At 51.4% G+C, this 11593-nt stretch overlaps 1 protein-coding gene across 1 annotated transcript in view; it reads right to left on the bottom strand.

The window, feature by feature from the left end:
* Rph3a (rabphilin 3A) overlaps nucleotides 1–9232 on the bottom strand; it is a 72699-nt gene extending 63467 nt beyond the window's left edge. Inside the window, exons 1-2 of the mRNA XM_028766157.1 lie at nucleotides 9085–9232; nucleotides 8859–8968 (exon numbers count right to left, since the gene is read on the bottom strand). The gene's annotated coding sequence lies outside the window, so the exon portion shown is untranslated. The remainder of the gene's footprint in view (nucleotides 1–8858; nucleotides 8969–9084) is intronic.
* Between the last annotated feature and the right edge of the window lie 2361 nt (nucleotides 9233–11593).

Genomic DNA, 11593 nt, shown 5'->3' with positions numbered 1-11593 from the left:
TCTCTCTCTCTCTCTCTCTCTCTCTCTCTCTCTCTCTCTCTCTCTCTGTATGTGTGTGTGTGTATGTGTGTGTGTGTGTGTGTGTCTCCTCTCTCCCCTCTCCCCTCTCCCCTCTCCCTCCCTCTCTCTCTCTCTCTCTCTCTCTCTCTCTCTCTCTCTCTCTCTCTCTCTGCTTCCCAATCACCATGAGATAAACAGCTTGCTCAACTGTGTGCTCTGATCAAGTTGTGCCCAAAAGTAAGGGGGCCAACCAGCCAGGGGCTAAAACCTCCAGAACTGTGTGCTACCAGAAACCTTTCTTCTTTTTAAGTTTATTGTCTTGGGTATTGTATTACAGTACTGGAAAGGTGGCTAGCACAGGCTATCAGCATCTGTTTGTCTAACCCAAAGAGCGCCGGCCCACACCATCTCACTTCACGCTTGACTTTATAAAACAAGTTTTATCATCTCTATCCCGTGTTACAGAGGAAGTTGAGGTTCAGAGAAACTCACACAGCCACTGGGTAGCAGAACTGGGATTTAAAACCAGCTCCAGACCCCAGGCAATCTCCTGCCTCTTCCACATACCCTGGGCTTGGCATCATAAGTTGGCACCCAGTGTTTGCTAAGCAAAATAACCAAAAAATCAAACCAGTGGCCTCCATGGCCTGAAGGAGTTACAGTCAGTGAGTGCAAAGAAATCTCAGGAATAAGATAGGCTGGCGGGAAATGGGAGCTGGGGCATAGGTATACAAGGAGCCAGGTACAATCCACATATGTGCATGCATGCACACACACATGCATACACACACACACATGCACACCCCATTAAACATGATACAAGATACAAACTGGACGATTCACACCCCGGAGCCCAGCAATAGAACAGAGCAGAGACTGATCCAGGAGAGTTGAGAAGCCGCAGGCCATCCGGTGCAACACTGGTTACATAAGTTTAAAGGCGTGTTCGAAGCGTCCATCTGCCATCCAAAGGGAGCCCATTAGCAGTGACAGCATAGAACAGCACTGCCCGAGAAGGGAGGGGAGTGGAGTCAGGGGATAAAAGGGAATGATGGAGAAATATCACGGGGGAAGGAGGTTCACTCAGGTTGAAGGCGTGTCTCAGGAAATGAGGGTGTGAAATGACTGGGCTCCCACCAAGACACAAAGCCTTCAGGCCTCAGTTGGCAGACATGGTGGCTGTAAGCCTGGCATATGAGACACGGAGACTGGAGGTTTGGGAGTTCAAGGTCATCTTCAGCTACATAGTGAGTGTGAGACTAGCCTGGGCTATACAAGATCCTATCTCAAGAAAATAAAAATAAAACAACAAAACCCTGCTAGTTTACAAAACACCACCATCTTCCGAGGACAATTGAGGTTAGAGGACAAGCCCATTCCTCTGTCATTGTCACCAGAAGTGAATCCCCAATCCCACTCCCCCACTCCATGGCCACTATTTAGTTTTCCTGGACCCCTCTACAGATATTAGCCAAGGATGGAGACAAAGCCCAGGCATCCTGGACAGATGGACACTATGGTGGCTGTTCCTGGTTGTCAATGTGACTGCATCTGGAGTTTAACTGAAACCCAAATGGCTGGGCACATCTGTGAGGGATTTTCTTTCTTAAGTAAATTATTTGAAGTGGGAAAAGCCAGCTTCAATTTTGCTCTCTTGGCCTGCTTGCTCTCACGGACAAGCATGCCTTCACACTGGCATTAGAGCCTACTTCTTTGAGATTCTGGAATCTGGAGTTCACTGAAGACCAGCTGAGACATTCAGCCTCATGGACTGAATTGACGCTGGGTTCTTGGACTTCTAGTTGGTAGACAGCCATTGTTGGATTAGCTGAACCACGGCCTGGCAGCCTTTCTAATAAATCCCCCTGCCCTGTGTTTGTGTATGTGTGTTCATTCTATCGGTTCTGTTCCTCTAGAGAACCCGAATACACACACACACACACACACACACACACACACACACACACCCCACAGTTTGGTGAGAGGAGACAGCAATGGTCCCCTCAGTCAGGCAAGTCTCATGCAGGACCTGCTGGTCTGTCTCTGTCTCCTGCCTGACCCTGGTCTTACTTTTGGCCTTAGTTGCTAATCCCCTTGAGAATTGGTCTAGCCCACTCTGGAGGGGGGCCACAAGCAGACCCAGACCCAGAGTGAGATGAGGGGTCCCAAGGTCTATGCCCTGAGTTCTCATTGTCAGATTTCTGAGCTGACTTAATGAGACACACCGGGCCTCACAGGGCATTGACCCCTCCAGAAGCATCACCACCTCTAACAAGCTGCCCTACCCTTCATCTGGTGACCGATGAACATGGCCACTCCCAGCCCCTGCATCTTCTGAGGAAAAAGGATCATGCCTTTATTGCATGCAGTGGGTACCTGCAGCTATCACACAGTCTCTTACTTGTCACTCTCTGCTGGTCTTGCTATACCCCACTGGCCCCTACACACAGAGAGGCCCTTCTCCCCAGAGCCTAAATCCCCAAGATCATAGCCAATGGACATCTATCAAGGATAGCCATCCCTGAAATGGACTCCAATCTCCTCCACACAGCTGCAAGACATACCCACATCTGACCCCCACCCCCACCCCTGGCTCCCCTACCTTCACCTGACCTAGCCCCAGGATGGCTCTGTTCAAGGTCCCCAGCTCCCAGTCACTCTCCACTGTCCATCTCCCACCGAGTGACCAGAATAGCACTCATTGCTAGTGGCATGGAGGAGCTCCTGCTTAAAGTCCTGTTGTCATTGTCCCCTCCCCCAGCAAAGCAGACATTTCCCTGCCGTTCCTCAGTGGGGCTATGTGTGTTCGGAAGCAGCCTTCTCTGAAGGTTCTCATGGCCACCACCATGTTCTCCCATCCACCGAGCTGGATCTCTCTGGATACTTCATACCTCTATGTCCTTTGTCATAGACCCGCAGCTGGGGTATTGGCAGGAGAGGGTGCTGCATGCCACCTGCTGCTATGGTCCCTAGTGCCTAGAATGGTCTTAACCCAGAGGACATACCACTCACACTTGGGGTTGTGGGAATGGAACCAACTCTGTAAGCAACAGTGACCATCTAAGTGTGGGTCCTGGATCAGCTGCCCCAGTGCTGTGAGGGAACATGTTAGATACACAGGCCTTCTAGCATTATGTATCCCCAGATTGTCTGAGAGTCCCATAGGGAAATCTGACCCAGAGTACCTCATGTGGACTCTCCAGTGGTGTCCTGTTCCCCCTGGCGACCGGTGGTGGGATAATGTATTAGCCAGATGGTAGAGGGAGTCGGCTCACACCCCTGGATGGGCCGCTGTGCTCTGCCCACCCAAGTAGCAGGATGCCAAGGCTGGGGACAGCTTCAGAAGCCGGTGTGTACCCCTTAGTAGGAGGGCAGGTCGCTGAGAGCACAGAGCCTCAGACCTCTGGAAAGCCTCACTGAGGTTCAGGCAGGTATGGCTTAGAGGTACAATGACCGGCTTGTCAAAGCTGGTCTGCGTGCTGATCTGAGCATAGAAAGCCCCAAGCAAGCCAGGTTGGTTGAGCCCTAGGACCTACACAATCATGACTGTGTATCTACAGCAGAAGATACTGGAGTCCGGCACTGGGTCGGATGGGGGTTGGAGGACTAGAGTAAAGAGGTAAGAGAAGGGAGAAAGATGCGGGGGGGGGGGGGACAAGGTGGGGGAAATGAACCTATGAATAAAAAGGAGAGATTTAAAGAAAATAAAAATGGGGGTGAAGAGCAGGCAGGCAGGTAGACAGGCAGGCAGACTGACAGACAGACAGAGGCAGACACTCAAAGCCAAAGAACAGTGGTACAGGAAGGATGGACAGCTGGAAGAGGGAGTGCGGATGCTGGTCACGGCCAGAGCTAGCCACACAGGTGCTTCCTGCCACTGCCCTGAATTGCCTTCTAACTAACTTCAGGGCATCTCTGCTCCAAGTGGCCCCCAAACGCCCGCCACCTGCCATCAGTGGCTGGCACAGAAAAGCCACTTATGTAAGGTGCGTGCTGCTGAGAGCAGCTCCATTCACAAGTCTCTGCCTGTCACTGTGGAGATGCAACGAAGGGGAAAAAAAAGGGACAGAACCGGGCAGCTGGAAGCGCCAAGCGGGAGCTAAGGCGGAAGAGAGTTCCTCCTTCTGTCCGTCCATTGCTCACTCTTCACAAACCAGACCTGGCTTGATGCCATGAGGGGAGCCCTGTAAGTGGTTAATTGTGGGGGGCGGGCACACCCCGGCTTCCTGAGGCCCCATCTCCTGCTCTCTGGCTGGTTCACTGAGGCACAGTCGGCCACGGCTCCAGTGCAATGAGATTTCAGCCTGTGTTATATCATTAAAGCTAATGACCGAAGGACAATGGCTTCAAGGAAACTGTGGTGACATTGCAGGCAGCAGCCTGGTGCCATGTTAGAACCCAGAGTCCCCCAAGGTTAGCAAGGATGGGGACAAGAATCAAAAAGCAAATAGGGGAGGGGGGAGGGGAGCCTGCTCTAGATTCGAGTCCTCTTGGGTACAGAGGACAGGCCTCGGGGAGAACATCAAGTCTCATTACACACCAGAAGTGTCAGAAGTTTCCTCTACCCAAGTACTCTCTCGGTACTCTTAAAAATGCCTTAAGAGCCCTGTGCTGTGCAAAAGCACAGGTGCTCACATTCAAGAGTTCGGGGAGCAAGAAACACCTGATAACAATTTACGAGGGGAATTTATGAATCACAGAGTGAACCAACCATTCATCCAGGCTCCTCAGCCTCCGGGGGGGGGGGGGCAGCGACAGAAGTTTAGTAGCCACCACCCTTCCCACCCACCCCCATGCCATCCAACAGGACACAGCCAGCACCTTTGACATTTCTCAGTCGTCTGCTGCCTCCAAAACCCCCCAAATGATGCAAACTCCTCCTCTGCTGTAAAACCCAAGCCTGCCCCCCAGGTAGGAAGGCCTAGGCCTTCTTACCATCCCGCAAATGACTACACCCAGCCATACTGACTCCCCACACACCCCAGAAGCATCTGCCCCTTAGGCAATGCTTGGGGAGCAAAGGGCTAACCTTCAGCAGAGAATTTCAGGTATCCGAGTGCTCGGTGCTGCAAGCCGGCAGACCAGAGACCCCTTCTGTGCCCTCGTCCATTCCAAACTGTACCTTACTCAAGACCCTAAAGGAAATGGGACTTTGTCCTAGTCCTCAGAGCCCTCGTGCTGGGTAAACCACCAGTACACAGTAAATGAATCAGCAGCAGTGACTTTCCGGCAAGAGAGGAGGGATCTGCCTGCAACGGATCATCACACTCAACGAACACTAATGGAGCGCCTACTGCATACATACCTCTGACTAGAACATTGACTAAAGGCCACTCTCAGACTCACCCATCCATAAGTTGATCATTTCACTAATCAGCCGATTGATTGATTGATTGGTTCATTCAGTTGGCCATAAGCATCTGCTGTGTTCACTCTGACATCTTAAACAGCCTAGCCCTTAAGGGTCTCACCATGTAGCATCTTAGGCCCCTGAGGAAGGATTACCAGGCCAGGTAAAGACTACTAGCAGGAAGAAAATCAGAAGCTCAGCCCTGAGCTTGTAGGACGAGATGACTCAGCAAAATCTCTGGGCTACGCAGAGCCAAGGGAGCCTTAGATCTTGGAGATAGCAGATACTCTTTAACCCTCCCGGGACCACTCTGAACAATGATGACCTGGGATTTGCTTGGAATGTCTAAAGCCTGGAGGGAGAAGGTCATTGTGTCCATTTCACAGATGGGGAAACTGAGGCCTCAGGATCCTTTGCCCCTAGCAAGCACTTCTGCTCCCTCCTGGGTCTCATAGCTGTGCCTTGGACAGAGGAGTCCTTCTAGGCTCCCCCTCACCCAGCCCTGCCTCTGTGTGAGCAGTGTTGCTGTTACTGATGCCAATATCACGCCCCTCACCCCCAGGACAGGGTTGTTTCCTGCTCGATTATACCTTGTCAGCCTCAGAGCTAAGCAGCTGGCATGCGTTAACTCTTAGCTGTCCTAATAATGTCACCACTGCCACAAAGGACGTGACAGATGAGGTAAGTGAAGTCCAGGACTGTGCAACCACACACATAGAGAGTGCTGGAACCAAGTTCTAAGCTGACTCATCTTCAGGACCCGTGGTCTAGCCTGAGGTCTTAACGGCAATACTGTTTCACCATCATGAGCCTTACAGGAAGCACTAAGGCTCAGAGAGGTTAAGAACCTGCCCGAAATCACACAGCTCCAGTGACCACACTGCAGTTCCTGGACTGGAAGGTGGGGCGGGTGGCAGGAAGGAAGGAGTCTATCTGCAGTGTAGTCTCCTCCTCCTCCCTTGAACACATGAGCCTCTCCATCTTGGGTAGCAGCAGAATAATTCAGATGCTTCGGCTTCAGCCCACCACTACTGGGTCCCGGGGTTTATTTTTATCCAGGTTCAGCCACAGCTCTTAACAGAAATAAACCCTACTACCTCAACTCCAGTTTGTCTGCCTGTAGGACCACCCTGCCCCCAGCCCACTGCAGGAAAAGGCAGGACCATATGTTGGCTGGGTGTAGGGTGAGGGGCAGGGTGTGGGATTGACAGAAAGCCATGGTCTGTGAGTGATACGGGAAAGGGGAGGTGTTGATGAAGTCTCTCATGACCTATATAAGCCACCCCCCAGTACCCACCCACCCCAAAACACACATCAGACACAGTGACTGAGGTAACAGGGCAGCAGAAGCCACTGGGGACCCCCATCCTTTCCACACCCCGGGCCAGGTACGGGAAGTGGGGACTACCAGGATGTAGGAATAAGAGAATGCCTTGATATCCATGAAGGTAGACTCCAAGAGGGCTACACCATGACTTGCTGTGTGGTTTTAGACAAGGCGCTTTCCTTCTCTGGCTCCCCCACTCGCCAAAAGTGAGATCAGAAGGAAACAACAGTAACCCTCCCTAAAAGTATGGCCACCTCTTGTCACAGCAGCAGCTGTAATGAAGACCTGGGGATCTGAAAGGAGCCTTAGTCACCCAGAGCAGCTGACTCATTGCATGGATGGGGAAACTGAGGCCCAGAAAGGGAAGAGAGCCCCGAGACTCAAGGGCCCTGATCCAAGGCCAAGAATCTTTCCGGAAGGTTCTCTCACTGGTGCACCCCAATGCACCACTTCAGATGTGACAGGGAGGAGGCAGGCTCCTGGCTCTCGGCCACCCTGAGGGAGACGAGGAGGCAGGGAGATGTATGGCCAGAAAGCCTTCGTGTCTGGACACCCAGGGCCTGGGCTGGTCCAAGGGGCTGTATTGTGCTGCAGGGCTAGAAACTAGAGGTTGACTAGGGAAATGTCCCACAGTATCTGTGACACTGCCTAGGGCCCCTGGGGCTCCCTTGATAATCCTCCAAGCCCTGCAGCCTCCCCACAGCCCAGAAGTTGAAGGATTCACTCTCATTGCAACAGTGAACCTCAATGCCCCACCGCATGCTCCTACTCCAATGTCCAGACACAATTCATTCCAACCAAAGAACATGAAAGTTCAGTATTAGGAGTGTCACCATGGGCAAGCCTGCAGCATCCCATTCAAGCAAGCTAGATTTCTTCACTTTCTATTCATATGTATGGCTTCCCAGGGAGGCAGATTCCTCAAGGTCACCCGGATTGGCAACCAGGTTTCAGAGGACCCTCTCCTTGGCACTAACCGCTAGGCTACCTATTCTCTCCTCCTGTGTCCTGCCCACATAGGCTTGTATCCTGAGCTCCTCGGCTTCTCATGGCTCTGGGGCTGGGTGACCCTCTTGACATTTCCAGCTTGCCAGTCCCTAGGGCTAACCTTTTCTTCCTATCTCCCAAGTTCAACTACCTGAAGAAATTCCAGTGGATAGAGACGGCTGAAGTGGATTGCACTGCTAAAAATACAGACTTTCATTTCCCCAAAAAGGTAGGAAGTAATTAAAGCAGAAAGCAGAGCAGAATCCTCTCCCATAGACCACAGATTACTGGCAAAAGCGTTTTAAAATTAAACATGAGCTTGGGGATTGAGTGGTGAGGGACCTCTGCTTCCCACTCACTAACAGGTAGGTATGGGGTTAGCCCCACTGGAATGTCAGAGAAAGAAACTGGTATAGGGGTTATGGCTTGTCCTGGAATTAGGACCATAGTATTGGAATGTCATGTTCCTCTTCTCTATGGTAAGGTGGGCTCAGTGACAGAGTCCTTGTGTCACAGCCACATACATACCTCCCCCCATCCAGTCTCTTACAGGTGACACCACCTGTAAAATTAGAGCATCCACGGCTCGGCAGGCGGCTGACTGCTTGACCATGCCAAGAGAAAAGCTGGCGCTTTCATGCGTCCCCGCTCTCCCATCTCAGGACAGCTGAGTTTGCAGAACCCACCACAATTCAATTACTTAGCCAGCCCTGGCGAAGAGCCCAGGCTGAACCCCATCCTAAGCAAATGCTGGCCCAGGATGCTCAGGCAAGGGTTAACCTTCCACACTCAAGTGACTCTCCCAACCAGGGCCAAAATGCCCACCCACCAAATCCAAACACTTAGAGGTCCCCTGTGCCATACCGGCCGTGAAGGGTTAACTCATTCAAGAGCTGCCAATCACTTCCCTCAGCTTCTGCTACAAAGAGGACAAGCTGGGCAGAAGCCACTCTTGTTCACATCACCTAAACAGGCACACACTTGCCTCCTCCCTGGACTCTGAACTAAAATCCCATTTGTCTCCGGAGTGTTGCTGATGAAAGCCTACAGAATGCAGGCAAAGAACTATGCTCAGTTCTCAAACAGCCTCACCGTCCTTGCTGCCCTCTCCCTAGCTCATGCACGCAACATCTCAGTTAGGGTCCTGAGACCTCGTAGTCCATTTGCAGGACCACCTGGAAGAATGTCACTCACCAGGACAGCGGAGGATTGCAGCAGAATACGCGAGCCAAATTCTTGCCAACTCCCTGCCGGGGAGAGATGTTAAGTCCCAGCGACTCGGCTTGAAAGACCAGCAGATATGCCTGAAAGAAAATTGTGCATTTGACTCTCCCGGTCTTCCCAAAATAAAACCAAGGCACCAACACGAACACATGCCCCTAAATCATGCACAAAAAAAAAAAAAAAGCAAGACAAATACCCCCGTCAGAGGCAAAAACTAAGTACAGCTGGAGTCTGCAGCGGTGGGCAATGATTCACTCAGACTACTCCACATGGAAGGAAGGTTTTGTAAGTCTCTCTCTCCCCTCTTCTCTTTCCTTTCTCCCTCTCTGGGCAGCGTAGGCAACTCTGGGATGCGGACAGTAGACGAATCAATTGCTTCCCTGGTACCCGATCCTGCTGTCACCTACTGCAAAAACCCTGTGTGATCCAGAGGGAGGGGCAGCCGCTTCCCGGCGCAGGGGAGACCAGCTTGCCTCCTACCGCGATGCATTGTGCCGCGTTGCCTGCGGGAGGAGAGGTGGGAGGCCAGGAGGGGAGGCTGGGCGCCCCAGAACGATCCGGATTGGCAGTCAGTACCACGGACAGCACCAGGACGCAAGCGGAGGGGAAGGGCAGCCACTAACCCCAGACAGAACAGGGGAAGTTATTGGATGGCTGCAGCAGAGGAAGGAGGAGGCAAGAGTAGAGGAACCGGGACGGTTCTGTCAGACTGCATACGGGCCACCTTGCTGCACACTATGCTAATATTATCAAATGAGCTATAACAACCCCTGATCTTCGCCTGTACCTGTGCGTCTCCCTGTGGCTTCCAGGATCATCCACATTGCTTCTGAAGTCTGCAACTCAGGCTCAGAAGACAGCAGGAAAAACAAGGCTGATAAAAACCAGGAGTGCCTGAAGGGAAGGGTGGTCTGTTTAAATAACCACATCTGACAGGTTTCAGGGAGCCTGGGCCAGCTCCATGCAACCTTGGGAATTGGCACTTAATGTTTCCATGTCCCTCTGCAAACTGAAGACATGACCACCACATTTTCCTAACGACAAAAAAAAAAAAAAACAGAGTCTAAAGTAGCAATAAGAATGCCCACACTAGGGGCTGCTCTGATTCCACGATCTATAACCCACCCTCTGATTCAAATGTTTTGACTGAGATAAAGGACCTGACAGCCAATGAGGCTGGTGTATGCCAACCTGCAGCATGTGGTTTGAGTGGGATGGAGCTGGGAATTTTAAGAGTTCCAGAGCAGACATGATCCTCTGCCAAAAGACCCATCTCCCCAAACCAGACTGGCTCTCTGAGATAAAGTCACTAGACACAGGAAATAAATCACGGACGGGAGTGGAGGGTGATATACAATGGGAATGCATCCCATGACATCAGCATCCCAGCTCCCCAGTGTGCTGCTCCTGCCAGCCACGAGAAAGTACTCACGGTAGAGAGAGAATGGCAAAGCCCAAAGAAACCAAGAGGTGTTTAGAACCTCCCAGCAAAGTGAGGGAGGTCCCTCTCTCCATTGGGAACACATATGTAAAGTTTCCCATCAAGAGCCCAGGGTGAGTCGCTACATCTGCCACTAAAGTCTCCCTTTGAGAGCTAGGATTCAGATTGTCAGGATCTGAGAGACCATTTGGAGCTTGGCTCTATAGATGATAGCTATGGAGGTGGTGATGATGGTGAGGGTGGTGATGACTACAATGTTGACTGTGACAGTTGTGGTGATATCAGTTGTGGTGATTTATTAGGAACCTGCTATATTCCAGACATCCTTCCAGAAGGTCTCCATGTGTCATCTGAGGTTCTCTGTGCCCCTTCCGTGGCAGCTGTCATTCTCATTCTATAAACAAGGAAGTTAAGACCCAAGAAATTCCATTCCTTGCTCAAGGCTACACAGTGAGTGAGTTGGGATTACAAAGCATGCCCACTAGGATGACTGCCCTGCAGGACCACTCGACAGAATCTTTCAGTTTGGGGGCAAGACCTCACTGAGTATTTTCTTAGATGAGACGATGGCACACAGTCATTCCTGTCACTTCACAGATGGAGAAGGGACCCAGGGGATTGGAGTGTCTCTCTGGTCAAAGACCTGTGAGCGGATTGGAGGACAGAGCTGAGGGCATTTGGATGCCAGAGCCTGTGTTCTCAAACCTACTCAAGCCCAGCACACACACTAAGCCCTCAACAAACACTTGAACAAACACCCAAGAAACTCACAGAATGACAAAAGTCACACTGTGTGCTGACAATGGGAAAGAACCCAAGTATCTCCCAGGAGTCTCAGCCCCTGGACCCCGGGGAGTTTCTACCCCCAGTATGGCTTCTTGGCCATGAGGACTGTGAATTCTGCAAAGACCTGGCTCAGATTCAACTCTCTTCAGGAAGAAACAGAACCAACATATGCCAAATGCCAAGATACCTACTGTGTGTCCCATCCAGCCACAGCTACTGTCTTGTGTCTTCATAATGACATGGGATGGGTCAAGCTGTCTAGCTTCAGAGGAGAGACCCAGAGGAAGAGAGGGAAGCCCCCAAAGTCACATAACTGGGCAGCAGCTACCAGGAGAAGAAATCTGTCTGTCTGCTACCTCTGTGTCTTTATCATCCTTTTGTCCAATCAGGTCTTCTAAACCTCTCAGGCAAGAGTAAGAAAAAAAATACCCTAAAGAACCTGCTTTTAACTGGATGCTTCTAGCTGCTTTTGCATGCT

The sequence above is a fragment of the Grammomys surdaster genome, unplaced genomic scaffold, assembly GCF_004785775.1.
Source record: "Grammomys surdaster isolate TR1022 unplaced genomic scaffold, NIH_TR_1.0 166, whole genome shotgun sequence".
In the NCBI taxonomy this organism is placed as follows: Eukaryota; Metazoa; Chordata; class Mammalia; order Rodentia; family Muridae; genus Grammomys; species Grammomys surdaster.
Note: the sequence above shows the minus strand (reverse complement) of the source record. Positions and strands in the feature narration are given on the sequence as shown.